Source organism: Coregonus clupeaformis, chromosome 1, assembly GCF_020615455.1.
Source record: "Coregonus clupeaformis isolate EN_2021a chromosome 1, ASM2061545v1, whole genome shotgun sequence".
Classification (NCBI taxonomy): Eukaryota; Metazoa; Chordata; class Actinopteri; order Salmoniformes; family Salmonidae; genus Coregonus; species Coregonus clupeaformis.
Window position 1 is genome coordinate 76081470 of NC_059192.1, and position 18428 is coordinate 76099897.

At 46.5% G+C, this 18428-nt stretch overlaps 1 pseudogene; it reads right to left on the minus strand.

Moving 5' to 3' along the window:
- Window positions 1–18428, minus strand: part of LOC121569544 — a 246071-nt pseudogene that overhangs the window by 118434 nt on the left and 109209 nt on the right.

The window sequence follows — 18428 nt, forward strand, 5'->3', positions numbered from 1 at the left end:
GACAGTTGGCAGGGTTTCTGTTCTTGTTCTGTGGCAGTTGGCAGGGTTTCTGTTCTTTCTCTATGTCAGTTGGCATGGTTTCTGTTCTTTCTCTATGACAGTTGGCAGGGTTTCTGTTCTTTCTATATGACAGTTGGCAGGGTTTCTGTTCTTTCTCAATGACAGTTGGCAGGGTTTCTGTTCTTTGTCTATGTCAGTTGGCAGGGTTTCTGTTCTTTCTCTATGACAGTTGGCAGGGTTTCTGTTCTTTCTCTATGACAGTTGGCAGGGTTTCTGTTCTTTCTCTATGACAGTTGGCAGGGTTTCTGTTCATTCTCTATGACAGTTGGCAGGGATTCTGTTCGTTCGCTATGACAGTTGGAAGGATTTCTGTCCTTTCTCTATGACAGTTGGAAGGGTTTCGTTTCTTTCTCTATGACAGTTGGCAGGGTTTCTGTTCTTTCTCTATGACAGTTGGCAGGGTTTCTGTTCTTTCTCTATGTCAGTTGGCAGGGTTTCTGTTCTTTCTCTATGACAGTTGGCAGGGTGTCTGTTCTTTGTCTATGACAGTTGGCAGGGTTTCTGTTCTTTCTCTATGACAGTTGGCAGGGTTTCTGTTCATTCTCTATGACAGTTGGCAGGGATTCTGTTCTTTCTCTATGACAGTTGGCAGGGTTTCTGTTCTTTCTCTTTGACAGTTGGCAGGGTTTCTGTTCTTTCTCTATGACAGTTGGCAGGGTTTCTGTTCTTTCTCTATGACAGTTGGCAGGGTTTCTGTTCTTTCTCTATGTCAGTTGGCAGGGTTTCTGTTCTTTCTCTATGTCAGTTGAAAGGGTTTTTGTTCTTTCTCTATGACAGTGGGCAGGGTTTATGTTCTTTCTCTATGACAGTTGGCAGGGTTTCTGTTCTTTCTCTATGACAGTTGGCAGGGTTTCTGTTCTTTCTCTGTCAGTTGGCAGGGTTTCTGTTCTTTCTCTATGACAGTTGGCAGGGTTACTGTTCTTTCTCTATGACAGTTGGCAGGGTTTCTGTTCTTTCTCTATGACAGTTGGCAGGGTTTCTGTTCTTTCTATATGACAGTTGGCAGGGTTTCTGTTCTTTCTCTATGACAGTTGGCAGGGTTTCTGTTCTTTGTCTATGTCAGTTGGCAGGGTTTCTGTTCTTTCTCTATGACAGTTGGCAGGGTTTCTCTTCTTTCTCTATGACAGTTGGCAGGGTTTCTGTTCTTTCTCTATGACAGTTGGCAGGGTTTCTGTTCATTCTCTATGACAGTTGGCAGTTGGCAGGGATTCTGTTCTTTCTCTATGACAGTTGGCAGGGTTTCTGTTTTTTTTCTATGACAGTTGGCAGGGTTTCTGTTCTTTATCTATGAAGTTGGCAGGGTTTCTGTTCTTGTTCTGTGGCAGTTGGCAGGGTTTCTGTTCTTTCTCTATGTCAGTTGGCATGGTTTCTGTTCTTTCTCTATGACAGTTGGCAGGGTTTCTGTTCTTTCTATATGACAGTTGGCAGGGTTTCTGTTCTTTCTCTATGACAGTTGGCAGGGTTTCTGTTCTTTCTCTATGTCAGTTGGCAGGGTTTCTGTTCTTTCTCTATGACAGTTGGCAGGGTTTCTCTTCTTTCTCTATGACAGTTGGCAGGGTTTATGTTCTTTCTCTATGACAGTTGGCAGGGTTTCTGTTCATTCTATATGACAGTTGGCAGTTGGCAGGGATTCTGTTCGTTCGCTATGACAGTTGGAAGGGTTTCTGTTCTTTCTCTATGACAGTTGGCAGGGTTTCGTTTCTTTCTCTATGACAGTTGGCAGGGTTTCTGTTCTTTCTCTATGACAGTTGGCAGGGTTTCTGTTCTTTCTCTATGTCAGTTGGCAGGGTTTCTGTTCTTTCTCTATGACAGTTGGCAGGGTGTCTGTTATTTGTCTATGACAGTTGGCAGGGTTTCTGTTCTTTCTCTATGACAGTTGGCAGGGTTTCCGTTCATTCTCTATGACAGTTGGCAGGGATTCTGTTCTTTCTCTATGACAGTTGGCAGGGTTTCTGTTCTTTCTCTTTGACAGTTGGCAGGGTTTCTGTTCTTTCTCTATGACAGTTGGCAGGGTTTCTGTTCTTTCTCTATGACAGTTGGCAGGGTTTCTGTTCTTTCTCTATGTCAGTTGGCAGGGTTTCTGTTCTTTCTCTATGTCAGTTGAAAGGGTTTTTGTTCTTTCTCTATGACAGTGGGCAGGGTTTATGTTCTTTCTCTATGACAGTTGGCAGGGTTTCTGTTCTTTCTCTATGACAGTTGGCAGGCTTTCTGTTCTTTCTCTGTCAGTTGGCAGGGTTTCTGTTCTTTCTCTATGACAGTTGGCAGGGTTACTGTTCTTTCTCTATGACAGTTGGCAGGGTTTCTGTTCTTTCTCTATGACAGTTGGCAGGGTTTCTGTTCTTTCTATATGACAGTTGGCAGGGTTTCTGTTCTTTCTCAATGACAGTTGGCAGGGTTTCTGTTCTTTGTCTATGTCAGTTGGCAGGGTTTCTGTTCTTTCTCTATGACAGTTGGCAGGGTTTCTCTTCTTTCTCTATGACAGTTGGCAGGGTTTATGTTCTTTCTCTATGACAGTTGGCAGGGTTTCTGTTCATTCTCTATGACAGTTGGCAGTTGGCAGGGATTCTGTTCTTTCTCTATGACAGTTGGCAGGGTTTCTGTTTTTTTTATATGACAGTTGGCAGGGTTTCTGTTCTTTATCTATGAAGTTGGCAGGGTTTCTGTTCTTGTTCTGTGGCAGTTGGCAGGGTTTCTGTTCTTTCTCTATGACAGTTGGCAGGGTTTCTGTTCTTGTTCTGTGACAGTTGGCAAGGTTTCTGTTCTTTCTCTATGACAGTTGGCAGGGTTTCTGTTCTTTCTCTATGACAGTTGGCAGGGTTTCTGTTCTTGTTCTGTGACAGTTGGCAATGTTTCTGTTCTTTCTCTATGACAGTTGGCAGGGTTTCTGTTCTTTCTCCATGTCAGTTGGCAGGGTTTCTGTTCTTTCTCTATGACAGTTGGCAGGGTTTCTGTTATTTGTCTATGACAGTTGGCAGGGATTCTGTTCTTTCTCTATGACAGTTGGCAGGGTTTCAGTTCTTTCTCTATGACAGTTGGCAGGGTTTCTGTTCTTTCTCTATGACAGTTGGCAGGGTTTCTGTTCTTTTCTCTATGAAAGTTGGCAGAGTTTCTGTTCTTTCGCTATGACAGTTGGAAGGGTTTCTGTTCTTTCTCTATGACAGTTGGCAGGGTTTCTGTTCTTTCTCTATGACAGTTGGCAGGGTTTCTGTTCTTTCTCTGTCAGTTGGCAGGGCTTCTGTTCTTTCTCTATGACAGTTGGCATGGTATCTGTTCTTTCTCTATGACAGTTGGCAGGGTTTCTGTTCTTTCTCTATGACAGTTGGCAGGGTTTCTGTTCTTTCTCTATGACAGTTGGCAGGGTTTCTGTTCTTTCTCTATGTCAGTTGGCAGGGTTTCTGTTCTTTCTCTATGTCAGTTGGCAGGGTTTCTGTTCTTTGTCTATGACAGTTGGCAGGGTTTCTGTTCTTTCTCTATGACAGTTGGCAGGGTTTCTGTTCTTTCTCTATGACAGTTGGCAGGGTTTCTGTTCTTTGTCAGTTGGCAGAGTTTATGTTCTTTGTCTATGACAGTTGGCAGGGTTTCTGTTCTTTCTCTATGTCAGTTGAAATTGTTTTTGTTCTTTCTCTATGACAGTTGGCAGGGTTTCTGTTCTTTCTCTATGACAGTTGGCAGGGTTTCTGTTCTTTGTCTATGTCAGTTGGCAGGGTTTCTGTTCTTTCTCTATGACAGTTGGCAGGGTTTCTCTTCTTTCTCTATGACAGTTGGCAGGGTTTATGTTCTTTCTCTATGACAGTTGGCAGGGTTTCTGTTCATTCTCTATGACAGTTGGCAGTTGGCAGGGATTCTGTTCTTTCTCTATGACAGTTGGCAGGGTTTCTGTTTTTTTTCTATGACAGTTGGCAGGGTTTCTGTTCTTTATCTATGAAGTTGGCAGGGTTTCTGTTCTTGTTCTGTGGCAGTTGGCAGGGTTTCTGTTCTTTCTCTATGACAGTTGGCAGGGTTTCTGTTCTTGTTCTGTGACAGTTGGCAAGGTTTCTGTTCTTTCTCTATGACAGTTGGCAGGGTTTCTGTTCTTTCTCCATGTCAGTTGGCAGGGTTTCTGTTCTTTCTCTATGTCAGTTGGCAGGGTTTCTGTTCTTTCTCTATGACAGTTGGCAGGGTTTCTGTTATTTGTCTATGTCAGTTGGCAGGGTTTCTGTTCTTTCTCTATGTCAGTTGGCAGGGTTTCTGTTCTTTCTCTATGACAGTTGGCAGGGTTTCTGTTATTTGTCTATGACAGTTGGCAGGGATTCTGTTCTTTCTCTATGTCAGTTGGCAGGGTTTCTGTTCTTTCTCTATGACAGTTGGCAGGGTTTCTGTTATTTGTCTATGACAGTTGGCAGGGATTCTGTTCTTTCTCTATGACAGTTGGCAGGGTTTCAGTTCTTTCTCTATGACAGTTGGCAGGGTTTCTGTTCTTTCTCTATGACAGTTGGCAGGGTTTCTGTTCTTTTCTCTATGAAAGTTGGCAGGGTTTCTGTTCTTTCGCTATGACAGTTGGAAGGGTTTCTGTTCTTTCTCTATGACAGTTGGCAGGGTTTCTGTTCTTTCTCTATGACAGTTGGCAGGGTTTCTGTTCTTTCTCTATGACAGTTGGCAGGGTTTCTGTTCTTTCTCTATGACAGTTGGCAGGGTTTCTGTTCTTTCTCTATGACAGTTGGCAGGGTTTCTGTTCTTTCTCTATGACAGTTGGCAGGGTTTCTGTTCTTTCTCTATGACAGTTGGCAGGGTTTCTGTTCTTTCTCTATGTCAGTTGGCAGGGTTTTGTTCTTTCTCTATGACAGTTGGCAGGGTTTCTGTTCTTTCTCTATGACAGTTGGCAGGGTTTCTGTTCTTTCTCTATGACAGTTGGCAGGGTTTCTGTTCTTTCTCTATGACAGTTGGCAGGGTTTCTGTTCCTTTTCTATGACATTAGAAAAGGCAGGGTGTCCAGGCCATTTCCAAAGCCATTAACCAACTGTATTACAGGCTAATGATGACTATTGGAAAATCCTTCTCTGAAATGAGGTCCGAGAAGCCAGCACCTGATAGATGGATCAGACTGTCTTTTCAACCATCTACCTTAAGGCAGCGTCATATTCAGGCTAGGGCTGGTAGAAGGTCCAGAAAATCATATTACTTTAATGGCTAATCACTTCTTTCAGACATAGATAAAGACATAAAGATTGAATATGTGAAAAATAATACACTATATTGGGTCTCTTCATTCTGAAGGGTCTAAACCTAGATATGAAATGCTATTGAGCTGCTAGAATCTACGCATAATGATCAATCATTTTATTATATCAACCCATCAATCAACCTGACAATCAATATAGCTGGTGTGAATTCATTGAACGAAAGTCATTGGAAAGTCCTGGATTTTAATGATGGCTTGATTCTGAATGCTGTTTGATCCTAGTTATTTACCTGCAGAAAGACTTTGTTTTAGAGGCTCTCGGGGCTTTAAGTGTATGGTACTGGAATAGAGACTTACGAGTGCAGAGTTCACTAACCAGGAAAGAAAAGTTGTTTTCCTCTGCTTTCATAATGAATTGGACCACACACAAATTATTGTAGCAGTACTCAATTCAAATACCTGCTTTCAAAAGATAAAAGTCAAAAATCGGTTGGTGAACTTCACAAAATCAAATCCCCAAGAACAAAATAAATTGGGTAGTACAATATTCTTACAATTATCTGTTAATATCAGCTGATGGCACATTTCTAACCTTAATTTTGCAGTGTCCATTCATCATGTAAATGTAATTTTGGAGCAGGTATTTAATCAAACACTATCTAATGGGGAAAAGCAATTATGGACAGTCTAAAGTCTAAACGTACTGCCTCTTCTCTTTGTCGCCACATTCCGTCTCTCTCCCCCTCTCCTCTCTCCCCCACTCCTCACTCCCCCTCTCCTCTCTCCCCCACTCCTCACTCCCCCTCTCCTCCTCTCCTCTCTCCCCCACTCCTCTCTCCCCCACTCCTCTCTCCCCCACTCCTCACTCCCCCTCTCCTCTCCCCCCCCACTCCTCACTCCCCCCTCTCCTCCTCTCCTCTCTCCCCCACTCCTCTCTCCCCCACTCCTCACTCCCCCTCTCCTCTCTCCCCCACTCCTCACCCCCCTCTCCTCTCTCCCCACTCCTCTCTCCCCTCTCCTCTCTCCCCCCTCTCCTCTCTCCCCTCTCCTCTCTCCCCCTCTCCTTTCTCCCCCACTCGTCTCTCCCCCTCTCCTCACTCCCCCTCTCCTCTTTCTTCCATTCTATTTCACTCTCCTCTTTCTTTTCCTCCTTCTCATAGTCTCTCTCTGTTATCGCCCTCCGTTTCACTCATGTCTAATGGTTTTTATTTGACTTTCAGGGAAGTGTTTTTCCCCTCTTCACTGCAAGAATAGAGACAACTTTATCAGTGTCTTCCCACAGTAATTCGGCTGGGGTCACTGATGGACTCTCTTCATTTGGCAGTGATTAAAATAAATGTGTTTCCCTTGCTGTGTCTGTAACCTGTATATGTAACCTGTGTCTGTCTGTGAGGTGGAGCTGAGCTGTCCTAAGGAGATGGCATGGAAGGTGAACATGCATCTTGATTGAGACTTCAGACATATTTGGGTGGTGCTTGTGTGTCTGTGTTTGCCTCCCCCCATCTCTTACCTGAAGTAGTGGTGTGTGTATGTGGGACACGATGTGAGGCAGTCTCCTCCACTCCCATATGGCCAGACTGGAGACCATCTCCACCAGCCGTTCTATGAAGTTGAGCTGCTGGTCCTCTGGGTGGCAGATAGCCAGGTAACCACGGTGCATGTTCACCTTCCATGCCATCTCCTTAGGACAGCTCAGCTCCACCTTACAGACAGACAGAGGTTACAGACACAGGTTACAGATACAGGTTACAGACACAGCAAGGGAAACCCATTACACGGGCACAAACATTAGTTACTTATGAAAACCTAAGGTGAAAAACACACGTAACAAGTGTGCATTTGTCAGTATGTGTGTGACTGAGGTGTCACAGCTGTGACCACTTGGACTGCAGATGTTTGCATCTCTGAAGTGAATTATTTTACGCCACTGACACAAAGCAGCACTCTAACAGAACACACCAGCTGTCTATGTCCTGTTCTATTCATTCTCCTCAACATTTTTTAAAGACCTTCGTGGTTCATGAATAATCAGCCTGACACGGAGGTGAACAGAGAGACTATATTGATTAGCCCACTGAGTGCATTAACCACAACACTAACAATATCCCAGAGGGAGCCTGCTTCCAGCGCAGTCAAACCTGGCCAACATGATTAGTTGTGTGTGTTCTCCTCTCTCTGTCTGCTGATGAGGAAAATAATTACAGCGATCGGTCAACGTGCACTTATCACAGACAGGGGACATGTGATGAATCTCCCGTAGACAGTGGTGGCCTTATCAGAGGCTTTTTAATTCAAAGCTGGGCCATTCAGTTAGACAGACTTCCTCTCTGAGCCGGGGTGGACCGAAGCCTCACCACAACAAGCCGGCTCTACTCTGTCTTCTACCACCGCCACATAACAGATGTTGGGTCAATTACTCACACACAGACACGTAAATATTAGATCTATGCAAAACCATGGAAAAAGGAAATAGGGAGGGTGGAGGGAGGGAGGAAGAAAGGGAGGGAGGGAGGAAGAAAGGGAGAGAGGGACAGAGAGAGAGAATGAAAGAGAGAGAATGAAAGAGAGAGAATGAAAGAAAGAGCGAAAGAGGTATCTAGTTAAAGGTTATTTCTAGACAGTTTAATGAGATGTCACCTCAGGACAGCGGCTCGTTTCCAAGTCTCCTTGAGCAGAAAGCATTTTGTTATGTGTCAGCTACTATCACGTTCCCCCCTCTACTCTGCTTTAGAAAACATGAGGCCGATAAATTAACCTTCTTAACGGCGGCCAAACTACATTTTCACAGATTTACGAGCTGTTCTGGAGTAGGGAACTGGACCTCGGCCCAGTGTGTGTATATGTGTGTGTGTGTGTGTGTGTGTGTGTGTGTCAGTGTAGCTGTAGGTGGGTGTGGTGGTGGAATCAGGCGCAGGACGCACAAAGTAAGTCCAACAGACTTTAGTAGTTAGCAACAAAACACAGCACGAATAACAAATGCCCTGAGGCGAGAAACTCCGCACGCAGGCGAAATAAAGCGGGCGCACAAAACACGTGCGACAAAATACTCCAAACACAGAATGGAGAGCAGCTCAACCGAGCAGACTGCAAAATACATAAGCTATACGCAAGACAGTGAAAACAATCACACACAACACTAGACAAACACAACGAGAACTTATAGGACACTAATTACACTAAACGATAACAGGTGTCACAACAAACAGACAAAAGCAAACGAACATAGAAACATGCAACGGTGGCAGCTAGTATTCCGGAGACGACGAACGCCGAAGCCTGCCCGAGCAAGGGAGAGAGGCAGCCTCGGCCGAAACCGTGACAGTACCCCCCCCTTGACGCGCGGCTCCAGACGTGCGCCGACTCCGGCCTCGGGGACGACCAGGAGGACGCGGAGCAGGGTGCGTCGGGTGCCCACGATGGAATTCCGTCAGGAGAGACGGGTCCAAAATGTCTCTCCTCGGCACCCAGCACCGTTCCTCCGGACAGTACCCCTCCCACTCCACTAGATATTGGAGACCCCCCATCCGACGTCTCGAATCCAAGATGGACCGCACGGAGTACGCCGGTGCCCCCTCGATGTCCAATGGGGGCGGAGGAGTCTCCCTGATCTCACTTTCTTGGAGTGGGCCAGCTACCACCGGCCTGAGAAGAGACACATGGAACGAGGGGTTAATACTTTTATATTCAACAGGTAGTTGTAATTTGTAACACACCTCGTTCAACCTTCTCAGGACTTTAAATAGCCCTACAAACCGCCGACCCAGTTTCCGACAGGGCAGGCGGAGGGGCAGGTTTCTGGTAGAGAGCCAGACTCGATCACCAGGTGCGTACACCGGTCCCTCACTGCGGTGGAGATCGGCGCTCGCTTTATGACGACGGAGGGCCCGCTGCAGGTGGACGTGTGCAGCGTTCCATGTCTCCTCCGAGCGCCGCGCCCACTCATCCACCGCAGGAGCCTCGATCTGGCTCTGCTGCCAAGGTGCCAGAACCGGCTGGTAACCTAACACACATTGGAAAGGGGTTAGGTTAGTGGAGGAATGGCGTAGGGAATTTTGGGCCATTTCGGCCCAGGGAACGTACCTTGCCCACTCCTCCGGCCGATCCTGGCAGTATGTTCTAAGAAACCTACCCACATCCTGGTTCACGCGCTCCACCTGCCCATTACTCTCGGGTGGTAACCCGAGGTGAGGCTCACCGAGACCCCCCAACCGCTCCATAAAAGCTCTCCAGACTCTGGAGGTAAATTGGGGACCTCGATCAGACACAATATCCTCGGGTACCCCGTAGTGCCGGAACACATGGGTGAATAGTGCTTCGCGGTTTGCAGGGCAGTAGGAAGGCCCGGCATAGGGAGCAAACGACAGGCCTTAGAAAACCGGTCCACAACGACCAGTATAGTGGTATTCCCCTGTGAAGGAGGAAGGTCAGTGAGGAAATCCACCGAGAGGTGAGACCATGGTCGTTGTGGAACGGGCAGGGGTAGTAACTTACCCCTAGGCAGATGTCTAGGCGCCTTACTCTGGGCGCACACCGAGCAGGAGGAAACATAAACCCTCACATCCCTCGCCAACGTGGGCCACCAGTACTTGGCACTAAGACAGTGCACTGTCCGGCCGATACCAGGGTGTCCAGAGGAGGGTGACGTGTGAGCCCAATAGATCAATCGATCCCGAACCTCGAGCGGAACGTACTTCCGACCCTCCGGGCATTGCGGTGGACTAGGGTCGGTGCGTAATGCCCGCTCGAGTTCAGCATCGACCTCCCACACTACCAGTGCCACTAGACACGACTCCGGCAGTATGGGAGTGGGCTCCACGGACCTCTCCTCCGTGTCATACCGCCGAGACAGTGCGTCTGCCTTACCGTTCTGTGACCCAGGGATGTACGTGATCTTAAATGTGAACCGGGTCAAAAACATATTCCACCTCGCCTGGCGAGGGTTTAGCCTCCTCGCTGCCCGGATGTACTCCAGGTTACGGTGGTCCGTCAAAATGAGGAAAGGGTGTTGAGCCCCCTCAAGCCAGTGCCTCCACACCTTTAGGGCCTGTACTACGGCTAACAGCTCCCTGTCCCCCACGTCATAGTTTCGCTCCGCCGGACTGAGCTTCTTGGAATAGAAGGCACAGGGGCGGAGTTTATGTGGCGCGCCGGACCGTTGCGACAGCACGGCACCTATACCGGCCTCTGACGCGTCCACCTCTACCTGAAATGGCAAAGAGGGATCCGGATGCGCCAGCACCGGAGCCGAGGTAAACAGGTCCTTCAGCCTCCCAAACGCCCTGTCCGCCTCGGCTGACCACTGCAGACGCACCGGACCCCCCTTCAAAAGAGACGTTATGGGAGCTGCCACCTGTCCAAAACCCCGGATAAACCTCCGGTAATAATTCGCAAACCCCAAAAACTGCTGCACCTCCTTAAAAGTGGTTGGCGTTTGCCAATTACGCACGGCCGACACCCGGTCTACCTCCATCTTCACCCCTGACGCAGACAACTGATAACCCAAAAAAGGAGACCGACTCCTGGAAGAACAGACACTTCTCTGCCTTGACATACAGGTCGTGCTCCAACAGCCTCCGCAACACTCGGCGCACCAGGGCCACATGCTCGACTCGGGTAGGCGAGTACACGAGAATGTCATCGATGTACACGACCACCCCCTGCCCCTGCATGTCCCTGAAGATCTCATCCACGAATGATTGGAAAACTGAAGGAGCGTTCATCAACCCGCATGGCATGACAAGATACTCGTGAATGGCCCGAGGTGGTACTAAAGGCTGTCTTCCATTCATCGCCCTCCCTAATGCGCACCAAGTTGTACGCGCTCCTGAGATCTAATTTAGTGAAGAAACGCGCCCCGTGCAATGACTCCGTCATGGTCGCAATCAGCGGGAGTGGATAACTGTACTTCACCGTGATCTGATTGAGACCACGGTAATCAATGCACGGGCGTAATCCTCCATCCTTTTTCTTCACAAAAAAGAAACTCGAGGACGCAGGGGAAGTGGATGGCCGTATGTATCCTTGTTTCAGAGATTCGTCTATGTACGTCTCCATAGCTCTCTTCTCCTCCTGAGACAGAGGATACACATGGATCCGTGGGAGCGCAGCTCCTGCCTTGAGGTCTATCGCACAATCTCCCTGCCTATGGGGAGGCAACTGCGTCGCCCTCGACTTACTGAACACAATCGCCAAATCCCCATACTCAGGGGGAACGTGCAATGCGGGCACCTGGTTTGGACTCTCCACCGAGGTAGCCCCTACGGAAACGCCTAAACATCGACCCACACACTGGGCAGACCACTCCATCAGAGCCCTCTCCTGCCACGAAATAGATGGGTTATGGGTACTCAACCAGGGCATGCCCAGCACCACCGGATACGCAGGCGAGTCAATCAAAAATAGCTGGATCATCTCCTGATGACCCCCCTGCGCACACATCCTAAGTGGCGCAGTGACCTCCCTGATCAAGCCCGCACCCAACAGACGGCTATCTAGGGCATGAACGGGGAAGGGGACGTCAACAGGAAGAAGGGGAATCCCTAAGGCTAAACAAAACTTCTTATCAACAAAATTCCCAGCCGCGCCTGAATCTACCAGCGCCTTATGCTGGGAATGAGGTGCTACCTGTGGAAAACGCACAGGTATACAGAAATGTGCAACAGAGAGCTCTGGGTGAGTGGGGCGCCTACTCACCTGGAAGGACTCCCCAGTGCGGGACCTGTCGTCCTCTCCCCTAGGAGGCCATCCCCAGCACCTAGCCGCGGTGTGTCCTCCCCGACCACAGTTGGTGCAGGAGATGGACCCCCTCGTAAGCCGACCCCTCCTCTCTCTAGCGCCAGCGCCCCCGAGCTCCATGGCGCACGGCTCGGAGGCGCTAGAGGGTGAAATGGATGGACCCCCCTCGGGACGTCCGCGGGTAGCTAGCAGGTTATCCAGCCTGATGGACATGTCGACCAACTGGTCGAACGAGAGGCTGGTGTCCCTACAGGCCAGCTCCCTACGGACGTCCTCGCGTAGACTACATCGGTAGTGATCGATGAGAGCCCGCTCATTCCACCCTGCGTCCGCCGCTAGAGTACGGAATTCCAAGGCGAACTCCTGGGCACTCCTCTTCCCCTGCCGGAGGCAGACCAGACGCTCCCCGCCGCTTTCCCCTCCGGGGATGGTCAAACACCGCCCTGAAGCGGCGGGAGAACTCGTCGTAGGTGATGGTGTTCGCGTCGATTCTCCTCCACTCTGCGTTGGCCCATTCCAACGCCTTCCCGGAAAGGCAGGAGATCAGGGCGGACACGCTCTCGTGTCCCGAGGGCGCCGGGTGCACGGTGGCCAGGTAAAGCTCCACCTGGAGAAGGAATCCCTGACACCCGGCCGCGGTCCCATCGTAGGCCCTCGGGAGCGAGAGTCGAACTCCTCTGGGTTCCGGAGTGGGAATGGGCTGACTTGCCGATGGTGCTGGCAGGGAGGATGGCGGTGGAGAAGTCCCTCGGGTCTCCCAGCCTCGGATGGTGGTGATCACCTCCTGCAGTGCGGACCCCATCCGCAGGATCTGGTCATTCTGTTCGCGGACCCTGTCCTCCAACGTCGCCTGTGCTGCTGCGGCTCCTGCTGATTCCATCGAGTATGGTGTGTGATTCTGTCAGTGTAGCTGTAGGTGGGTGTGGTGGTGGAATCAGGCGCAGGACGCACAAAGTAAGTCCAACAGACTTTAGTAGTTAGCAACAAAACACAGCACGAATAACAAATGCCCTGAGGCGAGAAACTCCGCACGCAGGCGAAATAAAGCGGGCGCACAAAACACGTGCGACAAAATACTCCAAACACAGAATGGAGAGCAGCTCAACCGAGCAGACTGCAAAATACATAAGCTATACGCAATACAGTGAAAACAATCACACACAACACTAGACAAACACAACGAGAACTTATAGGACACTAATTACACTAAACGATAACAGGTGTCACAACAAACAGACAAAAGCAAACGAACATAGAAACATGCAACGGTGGCAGCTAGTATTCCGGAGACGACGAACGCCGAAGCCTGCCCGAGCAAGGGAGAGAGGCAGCCTCGGCCGAAACCGTGACAGTGTGTATGTGTGTGATCTGTGTATAACTGTGTCAGGGTGTGTGTGTTAGGCGTCCCCTACCTGTACCAGTGCTTCCATCATGGAAGGCCTATGTGGGACGCTGGGCTGAAGGGAGTTGTAGTTTTCATTAAGCAAATATTCAACCTAGTTCAGCGCAGAAACGTGGTAATTAACTACAATGACCATAATCCATTGCGCCTGTTTTTTCCGGCTCGGACAGAGACGGATCAGAGAGGAAGAGGTGAAGCCAAAATATATCCAAAATAAGCCCAATGTGTTTCTATGGGCTTTATTTTGGACCTAAGCTTGTCGCCTGCCTTCCCACCTTTGGGACAACGACTCCCATTGTTAGGGCGGAGACATGAGCAACTCGTCATTATATACAGATCTCTGGACAATACACTTTTACGCCTGCTACATTAGGTTAAATATACACAGACCGCATGAGAGAGGAATGTACCCAACGACAAGAGGGAGGGACAGAGACAGATCGTGAAAGTATGACTTATCTACTTTGAATAACTAGTAAAATGATAGACAGTTCTGCAGCTAACCTAGCTAAATAGGATGACTGAAGACAGTATAGTATAATATAATATAATATGCCATTTAGCAGACACTTTTATCCAAAGCGACTTACAGTCATGCGTGCATTTTTTTTTTGTTGTGTGTATGTTAGTATGGGGAGCAGGGAGACGGTCTGGCTGGCTGGCTGCTATGGCCTGAGCAGAGATGAGGCTTTAAGGAATAAAAAATAATAAAGTAATCAAATAAAAACTAAGTAATAATACACAAACTTAATAGGTTATTCTTTCAGAGTAATTGCCTATTTTTCTATTGATGTCCACCCAACGTAGACCTGACAGACAATATTTTGGAAATTGAATATTCACTATTTTTGGCTTTGGAATTTCCATTAAAAAGCTCTAAAATCATTGTAATGTCATAATTTCATAATGCATTTCATGTTTAAAAAAATCGAAACCTAAATTGGAAACTGTGATTTAAAAAATAAATTAAAAATTGTCGAACCGAAACCAAACAGACCTAAAAAAAAAAGCACTAATCGCTCCGTACTACACAGTAATCATGTAGTTATTATAAGTAGTAATAACTACACCAGTGAATACATCAGTTATTTACCGTATCCAGTGGTCCTCCCAGAGCCGGTACTCCGGTAGGATGGCTGGTGAGATGTTGCTCCTCTCATGTTCCTTCCTGGCTTTCTCATGGCCTTCTCATAGCTCTCCTGGGCCTGTTGGGGGTAAATGAGTAAATAATCAGTACTAGGCAGCTGTGACCAACTCAGTGGCCTTGTGGTTTGAGTGTCCACCCTGAGATTGGAAGGTTGGAAGTTCGATCCCTGGCCAAAGACTGTAAAAATGGGACCCTGGCACTGCGATAAAAGGCGTCCTGTCCAGGGGGTGTTGTACATCAAGCTGCATCACGCTACAGAAACAGGAGATAGGCTCCTGCTCCTATGAGCCATTCTGGCTGGCACAAGCCAAGGCTCGTGCAAAGCTACTTATCCAGCTGTAGGTTTTGTATAAAAAATAAGTTGTACAACGCTTTCATCACTATAAAATCAGCCAGTCTATCGATCAACAAGGCCTTACCTGTTCGAAGAAGCCATGCTGCTCGTGGCGATAGCCGTGGAGGTCTCAGGGAACTTGCAGCGTTTCTGCCACAGCCCCGCCCACATGTCCTCCTCCTGCAGTAGAGAGTACAGCTCTGCCAGGGAGTCCAGGATCTCCTATTGGACCACACAAAGAGTTAGGATTAGGGGTGAGTAGCTTCCCTTTCAAAGATCATTCGATACATATCTAGATACATGGGCTCCAATAAATTTTTAGTTTGAAACGATTCTGTGTGATTCAGTTTGATTCGATTAATTTGTGTGTTTGCAGGGTTTTTTCTGGATCAAAAACAGTCTGCAGGGAGCGTGGCAGGGGCCTGGTTGCCCCGTCAGCGCAGTTGAGTTGTTCAGACATTTTTAGAGGCCCCCATCTTGGCAGTGTAGAGAACTTTTTGCTGTTATAAAGCTAATTACTGCAATTCTACCCCTTTTGCAATGCAGCCGAGAATTTTTTTTGCAGTTTTAAAACACATTTTCTGCGATTCTACCTATTCTGCCATGTAGCTGATTGAATTTTGCCATTTTAAAGCTAATTTCATGCAGTTCTATGCCTTTTTCCATGGCTAACGCTGTGTTATTTTGCTCAAACATAATAACAAAATCAATACTGCTAAATTCATTGTTTTTCTCCCTGACTGTCTAGATTTTATTTTGGTGATTGATAGTTCTCAAAGACTGTATCATATTTATTTATTTTTAGGTCCATTATCTTTTCAACATACTTTATATCTGGTTTTATTCATTTAAGTTTACACTGAAAGTCTTTTCACATCCAGAAAATTACGAAAAATTAAATTATTATATATATATATATATATATATATATTGTTTTTTAATACTGTTTGGACTTATGCAACAAGAAAAACACTTAGGCAGCCCACCCAATGATTTCAATGTCTGTGTGATAGGATCCGCCTTGGTCTGGACATGCTTGCCAGTTTCTACTATCTGGTCATGCTACAAAGGATAATATACATCTAACCCTGACCTTAAAGTTAAACAGACACGGTTATTATACCATTAAGTTACAAAAATGAAAGTATATGTTGATCTTGAAAAATAAAGTCAATTTTTTTCCTCCGCCACTTAAATGGTGGGCAAATATCATCATGAATCAATCTAATGTTCTCTCCAGCATAATGTCACTGCAGGTTTCATTCTCAGTTAATCACCTGCATTATTACGTCACAAAGACCACAGCAGGTAAAGTTCCGTTTGGAACATCGACCTGGTTAAAAGGGGATACTGTTGGAATTCCTTTTTATAGCCTAAGTTGTAGCAATTTGACTAAAATGACCCACTCTACCCATACAATGGAGACTTGTTTGTTTAATTTTTGTGAAGTAGTCCTGGTCAGTTTCCCTATAACCTTAATCAACAATATTGCCAAAATGGTGCTTTTCTAGTATGATTCACAATAGTTTCCTGAGCAGTGGGCACCAGTGTGTTGTCACTAGGGCTGGGAATTGCCACAGACCTCACGATACAATATTATCACGACACTTAGGTGCCGATACGATATGTATTGCGATTCTCACAATTCTATATGTATTGCGAAAAATATATATATATTGTTCACTATACTGTATGCCTGCTGCAAAGAGACAAGAAAAATCATGAGAAAATGAGTTTTGATCAGTCATGGAAATAAGTGCTGAAAACATATTGGCTCACTATTTAAAAAGAAGATGCAGAAGAAGCTATAGAGTTTTGGCGCAGGTAAAGCCGACTTGCGCTGGCTAACGCTACATTTGTTTTTTTACAAATCGATACTTGGAGTGAAAGTATCGATATAATATCGTCCAAAATAATATGGAGATATGTAACTGTAACGATTTCCCCCCCATCACTAGTTGTCACCTAACTAATAAAGCCTATGATTGATTATTGCAAAGCCATCTTACAAGCATTTGAATGGTGAAAGGGTATGGAGTTCCGGGGACTGATGCACTCGCATCTTAAACACTGGAACCGGATTCCGATCCTTATCGATGAATTGTTAAACCACTAGTTAGGATGCAGCCCATTGGCTGTCAAGCAACCACACTTATTTAATGAATGGACAGTGCAGTAAGAACAAAGGCAATGTCTGAAGAAAAGTCAACAAGCTCACTGTGACACACTATGTACTCATCTAATAGAACTGAACGTGAACAAGATGTTGTCTGTAAACCTGTACCTGTTGTGGTGGAGTGATGCTCTCCTGTTCGTAGAACTCGCCGGTGCTCTGTTTGGGCTTGCTGTGCAGGCTGAGGCCCTTCTCAAAGGCCTGCTGTTCCAGCATCAGAGTGGAGCGCAGCCCCAGGTTGTGAGTCTTCCCCAGGTACTTCAACACACAGGGCCTGATGGGGATAGGGGGAACACACTGGGACATGGCTTCCACGAAGCAGTTGAGGGCACTGGGCTGGCAGTCCCTCTGAGCCTGGTGGCTCCCACTGCACAGGAACGGACTCATCTCACCTGACAGGGCCTGGGAGGAGAGGGGGAGTGACGGGGAGGAAAGGGAGGAGGTTGGGGAGGGAGGAGAGGGGAGAGTGGGGAATAGAGGGGAAGGAGAGTCTAGGTTAAGAAGACAGACAGAGAAGAGTGTTTCTAAGGCCAAAAGCATGCAATATAATGCACAACTAAAACCAAGCTAGAGCTGATTGGAAGCCACCATTAACTATCACAGCATCATCTCAGAGACAGCCTCAGCCAAAATAACCACATTAAGATATTTATAACCAGATAATTATCATCAGCATAAATATGCAACCTATTTATGTCTTGAGTCCTGTGTGTCTCTGAGCGACAAACATCATCATTAAGACATTTAGTTCTATTTCCAATGTGTTTCAGAGTTAATAGCTCAACAAACATCATCTTTAAGACATCTAGTTCTATTTCCAATATGTTTCAGAGTTAATAGCTCAATAAACATAATCATAAAGACATCTAGTTCTATTTCCAATATGTTTCAGAGTTAATAGCTCAACAAAGATCATCTTTAAGATATCTAGTTCTATTTCCAATATGTTTCAGTGTTAATAGCTCAACAAACATCATCTTTAAGATATCTAGTTCTATTTCCAATGTGTTCCAGTGTTAATAGCTCAACAAACATCATCTTTAATATATCTAGTTCTATTTCCAATGTGTTCCAGTGTTAATAGCTCAATAAACATCATCTTTAATATATCTAGTTCTATTTCCAATGTGTTCCAGTGTTAATAGCTCAATAAACATCATCTTTAATATATCTAGTTCTATTTCCAATGTGTTCCAGTGTTAATAGCTCAACAAACATCATCATAAAGACATCTAGTTCTATTTCCAATATGTTTCAAAGTTAATAGCTCAATAAACATCATCATTAAGACGTTTAGTTATATTTCCAATGTGTTTCAGAGTTAATAGCTCAACAAACATCATCATTAAGACGTTTAGTTATATTTCCAATGTGTTTCAGAGTTAATAGCTCAACAAACATCATCATTAAGACGTTTAG